At 36.9% G+C, this 9,226-nt stretch overlaps 1 non-coding gene across 1 annotated transcript; it reads right to left on the bottom strand.

Moving 5' to 3' along the window:
• Nucleotides 1-8,411: 8,411 nt before the first annotated feature.
• Nucleotides 8,412-8,571, bottom strand: LOC119468410. The gene has a single exon (XR_005197085.1). It is a non-coding gene; the product is annotated as a U1 spliceosomal RNA (small nuclear RNA).
• Between the last annotated feature and the right edge of the window lie 655 nt (nucleotides 8,572-9,226).

Genomic DNA, 9,226 nt, shown 5'->3' with positions numbered 1-9,226 from the left:
TGCTAGATTGGATTTGGGAATGAGTGATGTATGAATATTTTGGAAAGGAAGCGACTGTTAGTAGGCATCAGGATCTAGTTGAATTAAAGTCATCAAACATCTATTAAATATTATATGGCTCATTCTAAGTGAGGGAGAGGAGAATAAGCATAAACAAACAACTGGGACATGACGCTATGTATAAAGGGCTTTGGGGGAAATGAACCAGGCTTGAAATAATTATGTCTGGAGTCAAAGACTAAAGCTTCATTGAGGAGGCGACATCTCAGCAACAGAGTCGAGTGGATGAGGTGGAATGGAAGAAAATTCTGGGCAGAGGAAAGAACATGAGCACAGTCTCAGAATCATCAAAGTGCATGGCGTGTTTGAGGAAGAGTCAGATTTGCTTCATTTCCTTTGACAGGGTTAGTGAATTTCGAGGGCAGCCAAATGTAGGAAACATAATGTATCTGGGCTTTAGCAAGGCATTTGTCCAGGCCTATCAGGATATCATTGTGGACAAGATGGAGAAATATGAACTAAGCAATAGTACCATTAGATGAATTAACAACAGTTAGGTGAATAAATGAACCTAAAGAATGCTGATTAGTAAATTGAGGTTAGCATAGAAGATGGGCTCTAGTGGAGTGGCACAGGGTTCTGTCTAGTTCAACATCTTAATTAATGATTTAGATTAAAGTATAGAACAAGTACTTAACAAATCTGCAGATTATATGAAACTAAGCAGGATAATAAACAGTTTTAGTGACAAAGTCTGGATTCAAAAAGATATTGGCAAGTTGGACCTCTTGAGAAAATTCTAGGGCTGAATGTAAATTTCCATAGCTGAGTAAAAAACTAAGCAAACAAACAAACACTCACAGAGACACATAAAAGTAAGAGAAGCGTAGTTGGTAAAGCGTATACAGGAAACTAGTTTAGATCCGTGTAATTCTCTATGCACATTAGAATCACGAACACTTTTACACTATTGGTGGGAGTGTAAATTAGTTCAAGCATTGTGGAAAGCAGTGTGATGATTCCTCAAAGACCTAGAACCAAAATTATCATTCAACCCAGCAATCCCATAACACGGCATATACCCAAAGGAATATAAATTTTTCTATCATAAAGACACATGCACACTTATGTTTATTCCAGCACTATGCACAATAGCAAAGATATAGGCTCAACCTAAATGCCTATCAATGGTAGACTGGATAAAGAAAATGTGGTACATATACACCATGGAATACTATGCAGCTATAAAAAAAGGATGAGATCATGTTCTTTGCAGGGACATGAATGGAGCTCAAAGCCATTATTCTTCCCAAAATAATGCAGGAATAAAAAACCAAATACTGCATGTTCTCACTTATAAGTGAGAGCTAAATAATGAGAGCACATGAACACATAAAGTGGAACAACAGACACCATGACCTACTGGAGGGTGGAGAGTGAGAGGAGGGAGAGGATCAGGAAAAATAACTACTGAGTATTACACTTAATACCTGGGTAACAAAATAATCTGTACAGCAAACCCTCGTGGCATGGGTTACCTATATAACAAATCTGCACATTTACCCCGAACTTAAAATAAAAGTTAAAGAAAACTGCATAGAACATGATGGGGATGTTGATCAACACGGCACTGCTCTGATCCCTCTTGAAGAATACTTTGAAACAGCAATTGAGAAACTAGGGTAGTTTAGAGGAGAGTGGTCTGATAAGTAGGGGAATTTTAAAAGCTACATTAAAGAGTCAAACAGGGACTATAAAGCTACAATAGCTATTGAGCTGCCATGTATTAAGGAAGTCAAAGCCTTTTGCAATATTACCCTCAGGCAATATAAAGGTGCAACTAGGAAGTAATTGGGTAAAAGCTAGGAGGAAACAGATTTCTGCTCTGTGGAATCTTCTAAGAGACAGAGCCTCCTGGCGGGGGAGTAGGCTGCTCCACAGATCAAACCTGCCATCATCAAGACAGAGATGACTAGTGGGGAGATTGCAGAAGAGTCAAGCACATTAAGCAAGAATTAAGTCCTCTTCTGAATCAGACAGTCCATGACTCCTGTCCTCCTCTTAGCAACCTCTTTTTCAGGCTTGCAAATGCTCATGCCGCTCATTGTGTCTTAGGGCCCACCCTGAAAAGCTCCTCATTCACACAATGCCCCATGCTTTGGTTCTTTCTTTTCACCCTCCTCTTAGGTACCACTGTCAAAGTTGTCACATGCACTAAGAATCAGGAGAGCTGGATTCTCGTCTCAGTTCTTCTGATGCTAATTCTAGCACTTCAGGTGTGGTAGATTTAAGATGGCCACAAATTTTTTGATGTTTCTCTCACTGATAGATGGAATCTAACTTTTCCTCCCTTGAATTTGGGCTGGTTTCAATGACTTGCTTGACCAGTAGAATGTGGTGGAAACCATGTGGCTTCCAAAGCTAGATCATAGGAAGTTTTGCTGTTTTTACCCCAGTTTTTTGGAATGTTCACTCATTGAGGAAGCCCCAGTATCCACCGGGGGGGGGGGGCAGAGAGAGAGAGAGAGAGAGAGAGAAAGAGAAGGAGAGAGAGAGAGAGAGAGAGAGATGCCTGGCGAGCCCCAGTTGTTCCAGCTGTCAGATGTGAGTCATCCCAGCCAAAGCTGTGGATATAATATGAAGCAGAGAGGTCACCCTCTTCAAGCTCAGTCCAAATTTCAGATTCGAGAGCAAAATATATATGATTGTTGTATTTTCAGCCACTAAGTTTTGAGGTGGTTTGTAGCACAGAAGTAGGTAACCAGCACAAAATGTAAGTCACCCTCTCTCTTTGGGGATCAATTTTCAACCTGTAAATGAGGTGAAAGGATCTAATACTTTCTAAGGTCCCACCCACTCTGACATTCTATACAACAGAACTTTGTGGTCCCAAGGTTCCTTTACACTCTTAAAAATTACTGAGGACCCCAAAGGGTTTTTGCTTATGTGTGTTATATCCATTGATATTGGCCATATTAGAAATTAAATCTGGGAAAAAACATAAAATATTTACATAGGACTTTAAAAATAACAAAAGTAAATTAAAAGTTAACACAAATAATATACTTTTGATGAAAATAATATTTTCCAAAACAAATTATTAAGAGTAGCACTGTTTTATATTTTTGCAACTTTTAAAAATATCTGACAGCTGGATTCTCATATCTGCTTCTGCATTCAAATTGCTACCATATCACATCATGTAACTTTTAGAAAACTTCACTGTACACTCAAGAGAATGAGCATGGACAAGGTAAAAAATGTATTAGTATTATTGTGAGAATAGTTTTAACCTCATAGACCCCCAAATGAATGTTGGGGACTTCCAGGGGTCCCCAGACTATACTTTCAGAATGACTGCTCTAAAGAAATGATGTGGAAAATTAATCTTCATTCATTTGTAGCTGATAACAGTGAACAGGTCCCAAATTTTAGAGTAATTCACATTTTAACAAGGCTTAAATCTTCCTCCAAAGAATCAGTCTCTAATGGTAGCATTTCAATAACACATAAGGTCCTTTGCCTAGCTGAGGCTCCCCTGTTGTGGTCCACTTCATAGATGGGCAGCCCCACTGCCCTCTCAGCCTCCACTGAAATCTGGCTGTGGCCAGAGGGAGGCTGTAGCCACAAGACTGAACCCATCACGGTCAAGAAGATGGCAGAGAAAACCTCAAATCATATTCAGATGATCTAGGGCTGCTTCACTTGAAGAGAGTAGAGCCATCTTATTTTATTAATAGAGAAGGGTCCAATAAGTAATTAGCAAAGAACTTGAGATTACTAACTCTCATTACCCCTACTTTAAGCAATTAGTCTGGGTTCTTTATCATATTGTAAACTACGCTTAAAAACTATTGTAAGATGGAGGTAATATGCTTGTTTATTTTAATTAAATTATTGAAAATCAGAAATGATATCATACTAGCCTTTCCTAGCAATATAGAGATTTCCCAGAACTTTTAGCTGCATATTTTTAGTAATTGCATTGTGCTAATCAACCGAAATGGCCCAGTATAAATGTTAATAAATAAACATAATCAAAATTACAATCCTAGACATATCCAGTTGCCAAGGAAGGACTTCAAGAAGTCATTGAATCCATCCCTCTACCTCCAGGCATGCTTTCCCTTCCAGTCAATTCTTGACAGAAATAATGTCAGAAAATACGTTCTGTGTTGGATCACTTTTTTCTATCTTTTATATATTTTTTCCAGATGCCTTCATCTAGAAAACAATGACAAAGTTATTTTAGAAAACATCAGAGAAGATTGAGATATTGCAAAATTTGTTTGAAGGGAGATTTAAATTATCAAATGAATCTTTTTTTATTCTAGAAATGAGGTCGTGCATGCATATGTTTTGCCTAATACATGCAAACCTACTAAATCGACACATTTTGAATATGATTTCAGTTCTTGATACCTGGGTTAGAGGATTTTATTTTTTATTTTGGTAACAACCAATTTTAATGAATGATTAATTGGATGTTTTTCACCTAGTTCCATGAGGAACTAAATATGTCTTGAGGCATTTAAAAGTTTTAGGATTTGATGGGTACAAAAAATGACTACAAAGAATGAATAAGACCTACTATTTGGTAGCACAACAGGGTGATTATAGTCAATAATAACTTAATTGTATCTTTTAAGATAACTTAAAGAGTGTAATTGGATTGTTTGCAACTCAAAGGATAAATGCTTGAGGGGATGGATAAACCATTCTCCATGATGTACTTATTTCACATTTCATGCTTGTATCAAAACATCTCAGGTACTCCATCAATATACACACACATCTACTATGTGCCCCCCAAAAATAAAAATTAAAAGAAATTTTAATATAAAGGTATTGTGATTTGAAAAGACATGTAGGCTGTAACAAATAAAACTCCTTTAAAAGCTTGTATATATGGATGTTCATAGGAGCATTATTTGTGATAGCTAAAAACTGAAGATAACCCAAACGTCCTTCAACAAGTGAATGCTTAAGCAAACTGTGGTACATTCATATCATGGAATACTAGTCAGCAACAAAAAGAAACAAGCTACTGATACATGCAACAACCTGGATGGACCTCAACGGCATTATGCTTGGTGAAAAGAGTCCATTTCAAGATGGTAAATACTTATATAATACTCTTGAAATATATAAAACTACTGAGATAGAGACCAGATTAGTCATTCCAAAGGACAGAAAGGGGGCAGCAGTCAGGGGCTGATTATAAAGAGGTAGCATGAGGGAGTTATTCTGTGGTGATTGAACAGTTCTATATGTTGATTGTCTTGGTAGCTACATGAATCTATGCATGAATTAAAATTGTATAGAACTTAAAAAATTAAAAACAAATATAAATGGATGGGTACATTGCTCAATACTGACCAAAAATTGCATAGAACCATATGCACACACACAAACATAAACACATAAATAAATGCATGTAAAATGGTGAAAACTGAATAAGTTCTGTAGTCTAGTTAACAACATTGTACCAATTTCAATGTCCTGGTTTTGATATTGTACCAGTTATATGAGAAGTCATCACTGGGGGAAATTGGGTGAAGGGCTTATGGGACACTATGCACAATTTTTGCAACTTCCTGTGTGTCTATAGTTTTTTCAAAATAGAAGGTTAGCAAAGGGAGGCAGATACCAAAAACAAACATTCTTTTTTATACTTTTGTTGAGATTTAGAGCTACTCTCTTTGGCTTAGGGAATGCGTTCCATTTACCCACTATGACTTCTTCCTTCAGCTTTAAAATTTGTTGGAAGGTCAGAAATGGTGCATCTGGAGCTCTTCTTATTCTGTCGTTGGAAACTTGGGCTGTTCACAATGGTACTGATTTTTCTTTTGAGGATATGGTAGGACTATACTTCCCTGACCCATTTGAAGTTGGGCATATTTACATAATTTGCTATGGCCAAGAAAATGTGAGCAGAATTGACATTAATCACTTCCAGAAGAAAGTTTTAAGAGCCAGTTCATGATTCTCTGAATTCCCTTAGTGATATGAGTGAACAGAGACACCCTTGTGACAACCAGTGTTGAAACAAATTACACGTGGAAAATAAACTGCTGTGTTACTGCAGAGATTTGGGAATTATTGTGGCAGACTTGCCTTTTCTGACACAAAAGTAAAGACATATTCATATAATCTCTCAAAAAGCAATTTGGCAAAGGATACTTATATCCTTTGACACAAAAATTCAACTTGTGGGAAAAGAAACATCATATAAAACTTCATGAACAAGATGGTCAACAAGGAATAATTCATAATAAAAAACAATAATACCACCAACAGCAAAACCACAAAAGTGGCACAGCATAGATGTTCAACAAAAAAGGATGTGTAAACAAAGTATAGTTCTGTGGAATCCACAGTGTCATGTAGTCATTAACATTATGTAAGAAAGTGCTTATAGCTTAATATTAAATTTAAAAATCAGGACACAAAATTATGTCTAGTGTAATTGTGTAAACATATGCATAAAATACTAAATTACTGCAAATGACAATGGAATGACAAGTGAAAGACTGGGAAATGATATTTGCAATATTTTAAAGAGTTTAATATTCAGGATTTGGGGTCTGTTGGGGGGAAATAGGGGAGGGACAGCAGGGGGTGGGGAGTTGGGGAGGGATGGCATGGGGAGAAATGTCAGATATAGGTGAAGGGGAGGAAGGCAGCAAATCACACTGCCATGTGTGTACCTATGTAACTATCTTGCATGTTCTTCAAATGTACCCCAAAACCTAAAATGCAATAAAAAAATATTCAGGATTTATAAAGAACTCATTAAAAGTAAGATAAACATCTAAAGTGAAAATGAAAATGGGCAAAGGTTGTGAGTAGGCAATTGCGGAAAAGGAAATCCAAAGAATAAGCATATGGAAAAGATGTTCCTCTTCACTGGGAATTAGATAAATTAAAATAAAAGTGAGATGTTTTGCAACAGATAATGAAAGAAGTTTAAAAGTCTTAAAATACTAAGGATTGTCAAGAGGGTGAGAGAAAACGGAAACTCTCATATGCTGCTGGTAACCTGAAAGAGGAAATTGGCAATAGCTGGTGCCTTGAAGATGTTCAGACCGCTCAACGTGACAATTTCATCTCTAGAACATACTCTATAGAAACTCTGACACCTGCACAAAAGGATGCTTAGGACAGCATTGTCTGGATTACAAAACATTGGAAACAACCTAAAAAACCAACGATCAAAGAATGAATACATGCTAATAATAAAATTGAATATTACCAACAGTCAAAATGAATAAACTTGATTTACATATATAAATATGAATGAATCTTGAAAACATTGTTGAATGAACAGGGCAAGTTGCAAAATGAAAGAGTGTAAATTTATATACATTTAAAAATACAGGAACTATAGTTGTAGGGATACAATCAAAACAAGACAGTAAGGATGCATATCAATTTAGATGAATGAGTGTCATTGAAGAGGGTGGGAGAAGTTGCTTCTACTGCAGGTGTTTTGTTTCTTTTAAAAAATGGCAAATTGTTAAAATCTGTTGAAGATGGCTGATGGAGTCATGGGAGTTTATTATATCATTCTTGGTATTTTCTTGATGCTTGAAATATTTCATTATGATGATGATAAAAATCTGGAAGGTAGTAAATTAGGTTTACAATGGTTGTCTCTTAAAATTATGGGCAAACTTTCTTCTTTGTTATGCTTCCCTGAAATTTCCAAAGTAGTCTGCATAAACATATTTATTTTATAATTAGAAAAAAATCTAAATTAGTCTACCCTCTATCTCATACAGTTTTAATAGAAAGGGAACTACTGTAATTATTTTCAGCTTAACTTCTTGGTAGCAGATAGGGTACAGAATTATGAAGAGTTGAAGGAGAGCTGTTCTCTCTCCTCTGCTTTAGATACAGAAAAGGAATTAACATAAAAGATGGAAATACCTATTTTCCTCTCTTTTAATATGACAAGTCCTTTATCCAGGCCCCAAATGTCTACTTAGAAACTGTCTTCCTCCTGACCCCCCATTCACCTTCACTACAGTGAATTCTGCGTTTTGCAACTAGAATCTCCCATCTCAGCTGTCTGGAAATTAGTCTTCATTTTATACCAACACTACACTTTTTTTTTTCTCAATTATTGATGGAGCTTTTAATGAAAGAGAGAGAAAGCATAGACTTGAGAGAGAGCACATACTCTTGCATGTGGAAGAAAAGATGTTGTAGAGGTGGTGAAGATGGGCCAGCGTTAAAACATGACGGGTGCAGCAAACCACCATGGCACGTGTATACCTATGCTACAAACCTGCACGTTCTGCACATATGTCCCAGGACTTAAAGTATAATATATAAAAAAAGAGAGAGAGATAAGCAGTCCTGACATTGGCCAACATGGAGCAATGTCTGCCTTTATCTGGAGTATTCATGGGAGAGTGTGAGTGCAGTCTCACACCAGGACATGTTCCACAGTGGAGTTTTCCACACTGGGGAAATTGCAGGGGCCAGCAAGTCCAGAGTGGGACGGAGAAGGCTTATCCTGGGAAAACCACCTTCTTGATGATATTTTTTCTGCCAAGTAAGTATACAATCTACACTTTTGCTACCTTACTCTTCAGTCTTGGGTACTGAGAGAGAATTCTATCACAGTGCCTGAGTAGAATGGTGTGGTGGTTAAGGATACCAAAGATGAAGTATGATTCTAAGCCTGTTCCACCACTAACTAGTTATGTAAGCTTGGGGAAATTACTTCCCATTGTAAGCTGAAGAGGTTTCACGTGTAAGATGGGATTGTGTTAGTCTTTCTGTTCATAACACAGAACAGAAAACACAGAAAACACAGAAAACCAAAATAAAACTGGCTTTTAAATATACATATGCCCTAGAATTTCTTTTTAAGTTCTGTGATGCAGAATGTGCAGGTTTGTTACATAGGTACACATGTGCCATGGTGATTTGCTGCATCTATCACCATGTCATCTAGGTTTTAAGCCTCACATGCATTAGGTATTTGTCCTAATGCTCTCCTTCCCCTTGCCCCCTAGCCCACGAAGGGCTCCGAAGTGTGATGTTCTCCTCCCTGTATTATCATTGTTCCAACCACTTATGAGTGAGAACAAACACTCCTCAAAAGACATTTATGTGGTCAATAAATATGTGAGAAAAAAAAACGCACTAGGATTTTTTAAGCCACCATAACTGTAAGGCAGAAGTAGGAAGCTGAAGGACCCATCTCAGATCT

The sequence above is a fragment of the Cebus imitator genome, unplaced genomic scaffold (assembly GCF_001604975.1).
Source record: "Cebus imitator isolate Cc_AM_T3 unplaced genomic scaffold, Cebus_imitator-1.0 Scaffold425, whole genome shotgun sequence".
Lineage (NCBI taxonomy): Eukaryota > Metazoa > Chordata > Mammalia > Primates > Cebidae > Cebus > Cebus imitator.
This window is presented reverse-complemented; position numbering and strand designations above follow the sequence as displayed.